We start from the raw sequence: 15,076 nt of genomic DNA on the forward strand, positions 1-15,076 counted from the left end.
GGTGCAGCGCTGCCTGGGTGACAGCGGAGCCGGCTGTTGTGGCGATGGAAGGGACTTTGGAAAGGGAATTGTTGTTTCAGGTGGGAAAACAGCAGCAGGGGCAGCTGTGCTGTGGGGTGAGTCAGATCCCGCTTCCATGCAGATGATCTTTATTAATAAAGGACTATGGAAAGGACACGTGAGCTGCAACAACAGTGTGTTTCTTTGGAGGCAGAGAAGGGCAGGGAAGAGATGGGAGATGCACTGAGTAGCACAGCTGTGTGAGTTGTGGGGCTGTTGGCTAAGAAACTAAGAAACTAGAGCAGCCTTGTAATAATAATAATTATTATTATGGGTCAACTTAATGTCTCTGTAAGGTATGGTATGTTTTTGTACTTCACCGCTCTTCCTAGAGGGGACAGTGTGGTGCCTTGAAGACCAAACTCTGGCAGGTCCCTGGCCTGCAAATGACAGTAACTCAGTTATGGAACTTCAGGCCAGGAACAATTACCTGTGTTACTGGCAATTGGTTAACAAGCTAAATGAAACTGTTCTGCCATAGAACCATCCCGGGAGAGACGAGGAATGCTGAATCCCCAGCCCAGGCCTGCGACCTCTCACAGCTGGTTGTAAAAGCAGGAGCTGTGCCAGGCCATGGAGATGTGTGTGGCAGTTTAGAATGGTAAACTGAGCTATCACATGGAGCTCAATGCCTAATGAGGATTGTGCTGCTTTTCCAGCCTTCGCTAGGTGCAAATGGAGTAAACTCTTTTTAAGGCTGTAAGAGTCATTCTTGTACCTAGACTCGCCTATACAGCTGTGCGATATCACTACAAAAATACTAGAGGAAGTTAAATGTGTTTGGCTGCATCTTGCTTCCTGGATAACAATCTCTGGTAACCAGAAAAGATAAATTCAAGCAAATCTGCTGTCAGTGACAGGTAAGAGAGGAAGGACTTCACCGTGGATTTTACTCTGTGGGTGGGGTGCTGAGGCCTGGCTCTGTACCTCTGCTCCAAAATCCAGGGTTTTTGGTTGTGGTCACCCTGATTTTATAGATGAAAAGAAAGGGGATGAGGTACAGAAGAGCCTTGTTTGTATTTCACCAGCTGTTAATGTACATGTTGCTCTCTTCTCCTCCCCCAAAGCAGTTCAAGGAGAGTTTAGAGTTACAGGCACCTGTAACAAGGCCTCCTGGGGTAAATCGCCTCAAGTATTAATCCAGATCTGACCAGCATGCGGTCACAGGGCCAGGGGCACTTGCTGGCAGTCACTCCTTTCTGTGGTCTCTTCTGTGTCAGTAGGCTGTTAATATGGGATTAGCAGCATTAGGGAGACCAGGAGCTAGAAACAATGAGGCCTTCTGACTTGATTTGAAGAAACACCTTTACACCCATATAAAAACAAAGAGCAGAGTCACACATTGTATAAAGGCATCGTAAACAGAGCTGAAGAAAGGACAGTCTCTAGGAAAACTGTGTTGTTTTGCAGAATGTTGTAGCTATTTATAAAGCAATGAGATCCCAGCATGCAGCACTGTCCCTCGCAGCACGTGTTTTTGTTTGGGTTTGGCTAGGCCATTACACACCAGAACCCGTAATTCACTTGTAATTTCCATGAGCAGCACATCCTTATTAAACACAAAAGTAGCTGGCTGCAGTTCCTTTCAGTTCACCTGGTCTCAGGGCTCCCTCTGGCTCCTGGCAGGCTGTCACTAGAGCCTTTGGATGTGTGAAGATGAGCACTGTCTTGTTGAGCACCAAACAGCCAGCCAAGCACGACCTTCTGCTTTCTTATTTTACTTAGTATGGGACAGAATCAAACCTGTTGTTTGAAACCTAGAACTAGTAAGTGGCTCCTCACCTGCTTTTGAGATCACCTGCTGATAGCTGATAACTGCTCCTAGTTACTGGTTTTTAAAACACCGACCTCTTATACTGGCCTTATGAAAACCCATATAAATAACAGGCAAAGATGGAGGAAGACAAGAGAGAAAACTATGGAGGTAATCATAGTCACAGTCCAATTGGGGGATATCACATGACATTAAAGCATGAGCAAATTCCTGTTTTAACCTTCATCACAGACACAAACACTGTGTCAAGTGCAAACACTGGAAACCAGAAAACTGGAAACACAGACTTGTTTTCATAACTTGTAGTAACTTGTGTTTTTCTCATATAATGGCAGAGGGTTTCTGAAGCAAAGGTCAGTATTTTAAATTAATGATGCCTTTTTCTTTGTTCCATATCACACAAAATGCCAGACGTGGCAGAACAGCAAAGTATAACAGCTGTTACTTTTTCTTTAGCTGTTACCATTATAATAGTAATAATTGGTGCTGGGTGGGGCATTTCATCACGGTAAGGTGAGCCATTCATTCAAAAGCCTCAGGCTTCTTTTCTGCAACCAGTTATTACCTGTGAGAAAATACTGAAGGCTGTCACCAGCGTGGGTCAGTTAAATCCTGTTTGCCTGTTTATCACTATAAACAGACCCTGCATGTTCAGCCTTCTGAAGTGGAAATTGCAGAAAATGTCAGACATTAGCAAACTCTTTTACACTTCAGCATGCTGGACCTGGTTCTTATTTGGCCAAATCTTGCGATGCTCACACAGGTTGTAATTAGATGTTATTTTAGGAAAGCCAGAATGTGCTGTGCTCAGTAGCAGCATCTTCAGTTCTCAAGACCATCAGCTGAGAAGGGGCTGCTCACTGATGCAGCCCATGTCTTGTGTTTCAGGGCAAATGTGCAGCTGCATTTCCCTCCAGCACCTGGGCTGTGGCAGGGAGTCGGTCAGGGCTTCGCTGCTTAACGGTTTGCTCACAAACTTCATATATTAATTAAGAAGCTGTTACTTTTTGTTGTTAAATTGTCTCTAAGCTTTTTTACGTAGGCAATGAAAAAGCAACATCTCTTTTTATGGTAGGATTTTTCGCCTCCTTTTGAAGATCTGTGTGCTATTTTAGAGCATTACTGGGTTGAGAGGTATGGTCATAGTTTGTGTAAAGCTAATGCCTAGAGCATTATATTGCCTCCTATTTCTGCTGCAAATTAACATTCTCTTTCTCTCTGTCCATTTCTTGCTGGACCTTCTTGTCTTTCTCAGCCGCGTCATAGCAGTACTGGATGGAGACAAATGTAGGATTAGGTGTCTAATTAGTTTATGTTGCCTTAAACATGCTTGTTTACTTCTTGGCACTGAGGGAAGGGCAGCCCTGAACCTGACCGCTGTCTCTCCTTTAAAAGCAGCCTGGGCAGACAGCAAAGAAAGGCCAGAATTTTCAACTACTTTTTTTGTTCTGCATGCATGCAGAGAAAGTTGAAAACAGTCTGTATTACTAAATATGAAATAATTTCTCATTTAGGGTTAGATCCAAAATATTTATTTCCAAACAGTGACTCGGTGTAGACAGTCTGAAAGAACTTGTTTGAATTGTTATGGAAAAGCTAATAAGCTGCAATTAATATGTTTTGGAACTCTTCCATAGATCAGAACAGTTGCATTTTAAGTATTTTTGGTTTAGGCAAAGTGAACTTTAAGCTATAACTTTCCTGCTGCTCATTGCCGTCGTCCTTTGGCAGATCTAGCTGGGGAATTCAGCATGGTGTTCCCACCACAAATGATTTTTACCTCAGACCAGTGCTGGCTCATCTGTGGAGAGCAATAACACAACAGTTTGTTAGTTCTTGTCAACTAATTCACTGCAAAACCAGTGGCTGCTATTAAGCTCCTGCTGAGAAGAGTTTGGACCAGGCTGGCTTTTGGACTCTGCACTGAGATGCTCGCAAGATCTTTTCCATCATCTCCAGTGTGAGAGCAGCATGGCTGTGGAGACAAGAGCTTTGGAAAACAGCAAGATTTCTCCATGGAGGACAAGTTGTGAGCACGGGGAAGGCCAGGGCAGTGCCCTCTGTGCAGGGTGCAGTCACATCTATGGGATTCAAAGAGGGTTGGAAACATTGAGCGCTGATAACAGCCTTCATCAACAACATGAGACAAGGCATGGTGATGTATTAGGTTCAGGGTCCATGCCAGGAGCAGCTGGAGATAGGACTGCAGCACAGGTCCAAGGTCTACTCAGAAGATAGAGACTGGGCCACAGACGTGCACAGTTACAACACAGTGTACATTATTAGGCCAGATGTGGGTGCCCAGGATGGAGCTTAAATGGAACTCCTATCTCTGGATTGCAGAGAGGAAGGGGCAGGGTAAGAGCCCTAGGTGAGGCTGGTCAGGGCACTGAAGGTATGTTAGTGCCCATGGGGATGGAAAAAATAACCTCCTAAGCTGTTCTCAGCATTTCCAGAATGGTTGAACAACCATATGAATGCAGGCATTTTAAACCAACTTTATTGATTTGTGAACTTGTACAAGTGTCTTGATTTAGCTAAACATTAAAAGTGTCCTGAGTAGGCTCACATCAAGCATTTGAATTATTTCAAGTCATTTGAGATGTAGAGTTAAATTGACTAGAAATTTCATCCTATAAAGTTTCTCTGAACATCTTCTCAATTAATGTCATTGCCTTTACTGCCTTGGAGAAAGTGTATGAATTTTGTTGTTTATCATATAATTGTTAAGGTTGGAAAAGACTTCTAAGATCGTCCAGTCCAACTACCAACACCTCCCCACTATGCCCACTAACCCATGTCCCTCTGTGCCGCATTCACATGGTTCTTGAATACCTTCAGGAACAGCAACTCCACTACCTCCCTGGGCAGCCTGTGCCAATGCAGCACCGCTCCTTCTGAGAAGTTTTTCCTGACGCTCAGCCTGACGATCCCCTAACAGAATTTAAGGGCATTGCCTCTCGTTGCATTGCTGTTACCTGGGAGAAGAGGCCAACTTCTTTCAGGTAGTTATAGAGAGCGATGTTTATGTCATATTTATGAAGCATTCTGAGAACTTTAAGTGAAAATAAATGCACTGAAGTAAAGCAAAGCAAAGAAAGTATGCTGCACTTGTATATACTAGAAAATTACTCAAGTACTAAATAATGAGACCCCTGCATAAACATTGACCAGTCTTGCAGGGGTGGCAACTTGGATGTCTTCTGCCAGAGCCTAGGAACTTCATTTTAGTACTCAGTGATAGAGAGCACCTGCCCTCACATTTCTCACGCAATATATTTGTGAGAAAGCACTAGAAGGGTAGTAGACGGAGAGACTACAGTTGCCTGCTGGAGTGTTAGGCTGGTACCAGGAGCAACCAAGTTGTTAGGGTGGAGGCCAGTGTAACACAGGCCCCTGTAGCATGTGGAAAGTTAAGAGAAATAGGCAGATCAGGAGGTAGTGGCTAGTTTGAAAAGACATGGCTGCTCATAGTTTTCACAACTGGAAACAGAGCGATAAGTAGCTCAAATGTGTAATTTGTGCTCAGGAACACTTACCAATGGCAGGACTCAGCATCTTGTATTTCTCATGTAACATTAAGCAGCAGTTAATGTTCCCTAGGTGCTATCAGCTGCCAGAACAATAATCCTATTCCAAGTTCCCCTTGCAAGATTCTCTCAAGCCAAAAGGTGTGTTCACCAGACGAAACTCAATACTAGAGAGGTACTTAGATTATTTTAGAAGTTGGAATCAGAGAATACTAAATCCCCAAATAAACTGACTTGCAAAATAGTCTTAGCTCTGTAAGTCATTACCAAAAATTGGGCTGGAAGCATTAAAACACTTTGCATTATGTGCACAAAATTTGTGCCTTCATCTTCCAAACCACTGCTTTTTGTTTTCCAAGTTTGCTGTGATCAAAGCTGGCTCTGTGTTCTCACTGTTCATGTGACAGCTGAAGATTCAGACTGGCCAGAAATAGGACAATCATGGGACTCAGTCTCTAGAGCTGCCTGAATCGTAGGGGTAGAAAAGAATCGTGAAGCATATTAGGCTGCCTTCACTTTACTCAGCAAATCAGAGGTTAACAAAGAACCTTATTCTTTGAAAAGATAATTGACAGTGAAAACAAGTCAACCATCCCACAGCTAAGCCCTGGAGATCATCAATTTTCGTGAACAATAGCCAATGATGTTCAGGATTCACTGAGTTAAGTGGTTAATCCTATACAGAAAGCTGCATCCATAATGGCATTTAAATGGGGGGAATCCACCCAATTTGCCCCCTAGAGAATTGCTTCCTGCTGTTACACTGATGGATATGCTTATAAATACCATGGTAGTCATCAACAGATAATATCTTGAAGAGCTGAAAAGCCTCTTTCTATTAAATGATACATTGATCTTCATGAAACAGCAATAGCCCAGTTAATGAGCCATGGAAACCAGTCTGCTGTTTTTTGCAGAGTGCTGTAGCAAAATGTAAGGAAGTTCCATATATTGCTTCCTTCTTCATTTGGTGAAAGAAGTCTGAACTCTTTTCTACAGTTCCTTTCTTCTGCCCATTCATCCCCAGTAAGCCTGCTTCCTTGCCTTCTGATCACGAAATATAAAAGCAAATCAACGTACTCTTACTGCATGCTGATCCAACCTTAGCATTTGCTCATCAGAATAAGTCCATCAATCATGACAGCACAAATTGGCAGTTCTCTCTGTGTAAAGCAGTACCCTACACAGCTGCTGAGAACTCAGCTTATGTTCCTTCTCCAGCACAGGTGGACAGACAGGCAGACAGACTTCAGCAATCACTGCTGTTTGTCCTCACCTCTTTTTTTCCACCTTCATGCTTTCAGCACAAGTGCTCACAGTCCTGTTTTGTTCTGCTTTGCTTTGTTTTCTTTAAAGATCAAAAACCCATCGTGATGCAAGGCTTGACTCACAGTCCTTCACTTCTCAGAGCTGTTGGTACTGCATATATATAACGTGCACATATGCATGTTCAATCCCATTCTCCATGCTGCCTGTATTAAGCCTCCATGTCTGCATGCACAGACAGGCCTCAGGACAAGTGTGCCTTATTTCCGGCGCTTTAACCAGAAATTAAATTAAAACACGTTAAGTGGCTCAAAGAGATTTTCCTTAGAAATTTTCTGTTTATTTCTTCCCTGCATTTGTCCATTTGTTTCCCTTTGCTTTTCTTCCATGTTGTTCTCTGTCTCTGTGCTCCCCAGCTGCTGTCTTGCTGCAGATCCTGAGGACTGTGCTGCACCCCTGCTGGGCAGGCCCCTGGGCATGGCTGCAGGACTGACCTGGAGGAGGTGTGGGAGATACTTTGCCTACCTGTCCTGGCTAGCAGCTGATGCTGTTGGCAATGGTTGAGACATCACAAGGGCCCAGATGAGATGGATTAGAAGAAAGGAGGGCTTCACTCTCCAAAAGCATGCCCAGAGCTGCTCACAAAGTGAGAATACAAAAGAAAGGGGGAATTAGAAAGCAGAATGATTTGGTTGCTCTCCTCTCTTCTTTCCTTTCTCCCACAAGATTTGGCTCTCTCTTCCTCACAGCACAACACCTCTGTTTAGGGAGGGAAGTCTTGCCCTTAGCACTATACTCGAATGTTGTGGCTTAGAAACAGTCCTATGCTTGTCTGGGAGTGAACTAGCAAGAAAAAGGGGAGCTTTACACGGTCTTTGTTTCTAGACTTTGATGTCTTTGAATGTGAGACAACCCTTTGCTTAGGACACTCTAGAAGGAGTTAAAGTGGTGCATAAGATGATCATGCGATTTAACAGTTCTGCCTGCCCCGGCTGCACTCACAGTTGGGTCTGTCAAGCTCAGTGACTCAAAGAAATGAGCTGTCATTAGCTCTGAAGAGCCAACACACTAAGAAAACAATTCTCCATTTTCAGCAGTATCAACAAAACTGTTTACCAAGTTCCAAAGAGTTATATTTTTGGCATCACTGTGGCCTGATTTGGCCTGTTGAACATTACTTATGAGTAAGGAGGAAAGAACTTGACTTGCCTCTCCGTTATAAAGCAGAATTTGTATGGTTGACAGCTAAAGAAAAACAAAGCAAACCAAGTTTTTTTGTGTGTTTACCTCATCTGATCTGCGGAGACAATGACTATGAAGCCTGCTGACTTCCATTGGAGAGATGTGTACCATCTTGTTTTTAAACTGTGTCTCTGTCTCTCAGAACAACCAGAACTTGAGACACCCAAAAGGAAAAACTTCTACATCTAGTTGTAAATGGCCTGTTCAGAGACATACGTGGCTGTGGAGAAGTTGGAAGGCCTCAAGCCTTTTTGCTAAGGGTGGAATTTCTGTCACAGAGAAGCCTTCTCTCTGTCATTTGGGGCTATGTTGGCTGCAGCTCTGCTGTAGTCTGTAGTCTCTTTGACATCGAATATTGGATAGGTTTTCTGAAGGAATCACAGAATTGCAGATATTTTCAGGAGTCAGTTTGGAAATAAATCTCCCTCTGGGGGAGGCTGCAACCACCCTTTTTTTCCTGCTGTCATGCTGTCTCCTCGCTGTGCAGATGTGGTAAGGGGATAGCTGCAGCTAAGGCTGGAATCTGAGCCTGGTGGCAAGGTGAAAATGCTGCTAAGGGGCGTGAGATCTTCACTCAGATTCCATAAAAATGGCACTGCTGGAAAAGCTACCATCTTCAAACAGCCATGACCAGATGGTAATGCGGGCTGCAAAGCTTAGGCTGGAAACAATAACCATGGCAGCGCTGACTTCATCCTGGCCACTGCCTCTGAAGGGCAATGTGGAAAAGAGTGAGAGAATAGAAAGCAACAGTGGTAAAGCAAATAGCCTAATTAATCATTCATACCAAGGATTTATACAGTATTTTACTAAGCCGAAGCACTGTGCAAAACATTAGCTGATTAACATTAATTAATAATTCAGGTAATTAAGTGAAATGGAATGAAAATTGTTAGAGGAAGTGTGGACTATGAAAGCTTCCTGAAATGATGAAATGATTTTGCTGTCTTTGATGGAAAGAAGAATGTATTTCTTTAGGGTTGCAGTGTGTTCACCGTGGGTGCAATTATTGCAGTTTTAATAACCACCTGCTTAAGTTCTGTAGAATAGGAGATGACACGCAGCATAGCCAGCTCTATGTTTCAGTGCAGAGAATTATGACCAGCTTCGGTAAGAAATCTTACTCCTTCAACTGCTCACTAGCAAGATTAATTTCTTGCACATTCCTTTGCAAAACTTAGCATTTTCCATTGCAGGAAAATAGGGCATGGCTATATATCTACTGCTTTATCTTAAGCAGTAGGGAAAGATAAAACTGTTCTGTCAAGATACTGCAAGTGAAAGCTGAGTTTTTTAAGGACAAAGTCATTCTCCTGCAGTAAGAAGATAGGAGTCTTTGGCAGAGAATCACTGTGCAATTGGATTCCTGGCTGTGACGTATTTAGGCTTTCATTATCGCCTGCTGCCCACACATATGTGGCATAAACTCCTCAGAGAACCTGTGAAGAAATGCATCTTTAGTTGGCTGACCTGGATCACTTCTTTGTTGATGAACCCCCAAAACTGCTGGAAGAAGTGTTTCAGGCCAGGCCAGTGTAGCCTCAGACTGAGCACAAAGCATTGATTTCCCACATTCAAAGGCTCACATATTGTAAGGTGTAAGTTGGGTTTTCAATGTACGTGCAACTTGATAACTTGGTATCTTGTACAAGTACAATGCAAGCAATTGGTGCTGCAGATAAAGCCAACAACTCTAGGAAAGCAGAGATTTAATAGACTGCTAATTGCTTTGATACCTTTGCTACCTGTCTTATAAAAGACTACAAGTCTGTGTTTCCTTATGACCTGGGATACTGTCACTGTAAGCAATGAAAGCTATTAGACCTCCTTTTTTTTCCCCCTTTTTCCTCTGCCCAGTTCTCCTGGGGATGGACAGTCCTGGCAGTGAGACCTACACCAGGCTTTTGCCTTTTGTTTTCCTGTACTTGACTCTTGGCACAACTCAGAAGTTTTTAGTGTTGTGCTTCCACAATCACATGCTAAAATATTTACACAGCTGTCTGCTGATAGAAAAGGGGAGAGAGAGAAAATTAGCTCTTCTGTTATTTGAAAAGATTAATATAAAAACAACCAAGCAAACGAACAACCAAAACCAACAAAAACAAACCCACAGCCAAACAGGGTTTAACATGGGTTAATCACAGAAAATCTTTAACTTGCTCTGCTTCTCCACCCTCTTTTCTTTCCCCCATGTTCTTCATCCTCCTTCTCTCATGCATCCCAACCCACTCTTTCATACTTCTCTTAAAATACTTGTGAGTTAAACCCTCCCATGGGATTCAGATGCCCGTGGGACTGTGTTGCCCACCTGTGTTCACTCAGCCTGCTCCCAGTGTACAGAAATAGGACCAACTCCTACAGGCCATCATTAAGCATTCTTTGGGCAAATTTCGGACTGGAGTTGGTAGAAGTTTTGGCAGAAGGACTGCAAAACTAATTACATTCATCCTCCAAGAATATAGATTGGATGGTGATGAGAGATGAGAAAATACTGCCTAGAAAGAAAGCCCATTAATAAGTGAGATCTAGATGTGGGGAAGAACAGTTGATTGAATTATTTATAATGCTGTTATAAAATTGTTGAGTTGCTGAGCTCTCCAGAAACCCATCAATAACAGGCATGAGCATAACTGCAGTTAATAAGAGTATAGACAAGCAGGAGCAAGGATCTTCATGAACATCAGATATGGAAATGTTTTGAGGGAAAAATAAATAAATAAATAAAAAGCTTTGCATATTCACATTGCTTAGCATATAATCTATTTTAGTGAGGTGGTAACTTAGAATAGCCTTGAAATCTCACTCTGAGTTTTACCAGCTATGCACCACAGATTTACAAGCAAAAACAGAGCGAATGTGTTCCCCTCTTTTAAAAATAGGAAAACTGCATAGATGCTTGCTGATAAGGCTGAGTGTAGATCACAGTGGAAAAAATGAAATGGATGTGAAAAGAAAAACATCTGGAGAGGGACACTATGAGCAAAATTGAACCTCAGTATTTAGATGGACAATAAATCTTGTCCCACGTTTTGTGTCAGAGTTATCTAATTAGTGACTGATGATGACAGTACTATAAGAGATACTTCATTGCTGTGTCTGGAAAATTGAACTTGTCAAACCTTCAGTGGCTAGAAAAAGGAAAAGTGAAAAGGCCAATAAGATCGTTTTCCACTGTGACATCTCTAAATCATATGCACGCACTCCCACTGCAAACAATCCACTCCCTTCCTACACGCATAAACACACTCCCTGCCTTTATCCTGCTCTTGGACCACACACACATCTCTCCATTTCATATCAGCCAGCCCCCTCCTTCAGACACAAGGACCCCTTCTCTGAACTGTCTTCTCAATGACAGGCTTGTTTCCACCCTGATCCACCACATTTGTGGGCTTTTTAAGGGTTTATTGCTGTCCTCAGTCATGAACTCCAGACAAGGCAGTCCTTTCTGTGAGAGAACTTCACACCTAGGAATGTGGTTTGGACATTTATAGACAAAAGGACTTTCATGCTGCTCCTGTTGCCTCTTAAACTTAAGGAAGAATGAATGCGCCAGCGTTAGCCTTCCAGCTCAGTTTAGGCGAAATCTGTGCCCTCCTGTGGATGTACATTTAATTCTCTTTTTGTTTGTGGTTGAGACTGAGATGCGTAGGCATTGGCCTGGACTCAGCAGTCTGAATGTCATTTCCAGCCCTTTAGCCTCTAAAGCTTTCTGTTTGCAAAATTAGTCTGATGAGGCAACTGATGAGAAAATGGTGCTTATTAGCTGCTGTCATTTTTATACCCTCCTCTGAGAGTAATGGTACAACAGCCCTCGTGATCCCATTAAATACTTCTAGCTACTGCTCAGGCTGTGAGAGGATAAAGCTGCAAACAGAAAAGGCTTCTCAATGCTTCAGGCCAAGTCCAGCCACCTCCTCTCCCTGACATCCCTCTGTGACGTTCATTACTCAGCACTGTTCCCTCTCAGAATTGCCTTCTTCGGGGGACAGCTTCATTTTGAGTGGCTTTGTGCTGTCACACCCAGAGGCAGCAAGTCTTTTCCACCAAGCCAAGCATAAAAATGTTGGTACGTGTGTGTGTGTGTCAGCAAGATAGATATATCTAATTATATCTACCAGCTAGTATTTCCCCTATGTAATATTAAGCATGCAGTTCAGTTTCTGATTTTATTGCATTCTCATTTAAAATTACTGAGGAAGGACCATAAAATGGCCATTATAACATGGGTTTTTATTACATGCTTTCATATTTTTTTTAGTAAGCTTATATTTGTATGGAGCCAGGTGCTTATAACTCTGGGTATACCCATAGCTTGAACAAGCCTCTAAGCTGCCATGCAAGGACTGGGAGGGGATGCTGTTAAAGCCCAGCATCTGCAATGTGCAGGCACCAGACTTACTGGGACTGGCTCTAGATGGGCTTAGCTGCTTTGCAGAGGCACTTTTCATAAAGCAGTATTTCAGCACTGTTGTGTTTGCCAGAGGCAAAGAAGAATAAAATAAGTTTGGTATTGTTGTTGTTGATTTTTTTAGCCTACTCACAGATTTTGAATCTCGTTCAGTGCACTCTAACCCATCTGGCTGATACTGCTGTTCTGAGCTGGTTTTGTCTCTGCTGTTTCCCATTATATTGGGGTAAAAAGGTATTTAATACACTGTCATGACGGGATCTTTAATATTTGGAATTTGGCATCTAGAGACTTGTCTTTGTCTAGCAAATGGTGATAAGCTACCGTCAGGAAAAGTTCAAACAATCTGAGTTAAAAGTGAGGACAGGAAATTTAATCAAGAGAACAAATGCGTGGGTTTTAACTTATGCATATTTGTTTCTGTCCGTACCACCTACGTGCACACAAAGCTGTGTTTGTTACTGGTGTCCTGAGAGAGGAAATCCATTACCTTGAAAGAAGCATTGGCATTGGTAGAGAATAATAAGGAAAGCAACAAAGAACTGTTACCAACATTTTATTAAGAAGGTGAGATAAATAATCTCATGTAAACAAGTGGTATTATTTAACTATCCGAAGATTTGCTTTCCAAAACAAACCTGAATTGCTCATCGTCCAGCAAAGTAATGCCTGCTCTGTGGTCCTGACTTCTCTACAAAGAGCACAGGGTCTGTAGGTCTCTACTGCTGTAGACTGTCCTGTCATATTACCATTAATGTCAATGCTGTAATAATAATGACTAAAACAAGTAAAAAACATCAATATTAAGCCTCAGAAGGGGTCACATCCAGACTTTTCAGCTCAGGGGACACGAACAAAGGATCTCTCCCTGCTCTGCAGCTTTGCTGTAGCTGTGGATGGGGCCTCACAGACTTGCTCAGAGTCGTGTTGGCAGGGAAAATCTTGGCAGAGAAAAACCCCATTACTGCCTCAGCTGTTCATTCACCTGCTGAAAGGGACAGAATGATCTCCCTCCATCCTAACTGTTCTTCAAATACTGGTGAGCATGTGTTGCCCTGGGCAGCCTGATCTAGTGGGTGGCACAGGGGGGTTGGAACTGGGTGGGCTTTAAGGTCTCTCCCAGCCGAAGCCGTTCTGTGAGTCTATAATTCAGTGATGCTCAGATGTTTACCAGAACAAGGTTGCTGTTTTCCTGTTTTCACATGACACAGTATTTCCCAGAGGAAGTGACAGGCTCTCGGGTTTGTGCCAGCTTCTCTATACCATACAAATGAGACTGACAGGCGCCATAGAGCTCCACGAGGGGAGTAACCCAAAGTGTGTATATGGGGATGAAATGCTCTGTGTGACAGAGCCTGTTTTAGGTGCTGGGGTCCTGCCTCTTCCAGAGGATGCCTCAGAGGAAGGGGCAATGCATGCTCTCCGTGCTGCTGCCTCTGCTACCAGGCCGCAGGAGACCACTGCTCCGTTACCACAGCAACAGTGACGAAGTGGCAGTCGGAGCCATCATCGCACCATCTCCCCAGTACCCTGCGAGATGCACAGAAGGAGCTTTGCATCCCAGACCCCATTTCTTTCTTAGTTTTTTAGTTCATCCTGCAAGCCTAGTAAAAGAGCAAATTGTTTGAGCAATCTGAGAACCTTATGTGGAGCCAGGGTACGAGGGAAGCGAGGGAGCTCTGCTCTGGGTGGCAGCTGTGGCACAGGTGGGTGAATTGCCAGCACCCGTCGGGGAGGAGCTAGACTGTGCCAGGAGAAGGTGACCTTACAGCCATGCTCTGTGAGTACTGACCCAGCTGGCCTCCCCTTCCTTCTGCTGAAAATGTTACTTATTGTTTGATACTATGATATTCTGGGTTTTCCTGTTTGTAAGGGGAGGAATTTTCTTTTGTGCAAGCACTTTTAAATAGTCCTCATTCAAAATCTGCAAAGGGGCTGCTACTAGATTTTCTTTTCCTGCAGTCCTGCAGGAGCTTCAGAGTTAGCTATTTGCGGTGGGTTTCTCTCTTACTGGCACCCAGGAGGCTCAATGAAATCTGCATGGCAGCATCTGCAGGCTGCAGTCATAGCGGCACAATGGGTACCTTAATGCACTGATACGAGGTCTTGCATTCTAGCCAGCTGATATGGTACTATCCAAAGGTCAGCTGTTTCATTCAATTCCAGGCTTTTTTGTACACACTTACTTACTTGTTTTTGTTCAGATTAGGAATTTAAGCAGTAAGTAAACCAAACGCTGGTTGGAACAGGTGCAGAGAGAGTATTCTCTGTACGTAGGATAGAGTTACAAACAGGTGCAACAGATAAACTGCTGATTAAAAAAAAAAAAAAAAAAAAAAAAAGAAAGATTATATTGGCAAAGATCCACCACACTCCACTGTAGAACATGGATATCATAGGCAAGCATACAGACAGTAAACAAACATAGAAAGGTCATAGGTGAGATCTATCTAGTATAGCTAATGATAGGCATCTCTAGATACATTATGGCTACAGAGCATCAGTTTTAGGATTTTATCTGAAAAATATTACTTAAATCCCAAGATCTATGTGAATATGCTGCTTTGTAAAAAAAATTATGTAAGAAAAAAGAAATCAAATGGATCTCACACTGTACTTCTGAAATTCTGATCAAACTGCAACCCACTCACATGGAAGTTAAGGGGATTTTTTTTCTTCAGATGAACTCGGTGCTTGTTCTGTTCCTCAGCCAGACAGCAGCACTGGGGCATCTGTAGCTGTAATCTCATTAAGGCTATTAGGCTGTGCTTGTGCTTGTGTTCTGTTGCTGGC

The 15,076-nt window shown here is 43.1% G+C and overlaps 2 protein-coding genes across 5 annotated transcripts in view; one reads left to right on the top strand and one right to left on the bottom strand.

Moving 5' to 3' along the window:
• The window catches only part of PEX26 (peroxisomal biogenesis factor 26), a 28,463-nt gene that overhangs the window by 7,743 nt on the left and 5,644 nt on the right, over window positions 1–15,076 (bottom strand). The window lies entirely within an intron of this gene.
• The window catches only part of MICAL3 (microtubule associated monooxygenase, calponin and LIM domain containing 3), a 166,115-nt gene that overhangs the window by 864 nt on the left and 150,175 nt on the right, over window positions 1–15,076 (top strand). For 2 of the 4 annotated variants that reach the window (XM_085520391.1, XM_032443715.2), the window contains exon 1: window positions 13,794–14,063. The exons of the other annotated variants lie outside the window; for them this stretch is intronic. The gene's annotated coding sequence lies outside the window, so the exon portion shown is untranslated. Of the gene's footprint in view, window positions 1–13,793; window positions 14,064–15,076 lie in introns of those variants that run through there. 4 annotated transcript variants of the gene reach the window in all.

The sequence above is a fragment of the Coturnix japonica genome, chromosome 1 (genome assembly GCF_054131305.1).
Source record: "Coturnix japonica strain WE chromosome 1, WE-NBRP24, whole genome shotgun sequence".
In the NCBI taxonomy this organism is placed as follows: domain Eukaryota; kingdom Metazoa; phylum Chordata; class Aves; order Galliformes; family Phasianidae; genus Coturnix; species Coturnix japonica.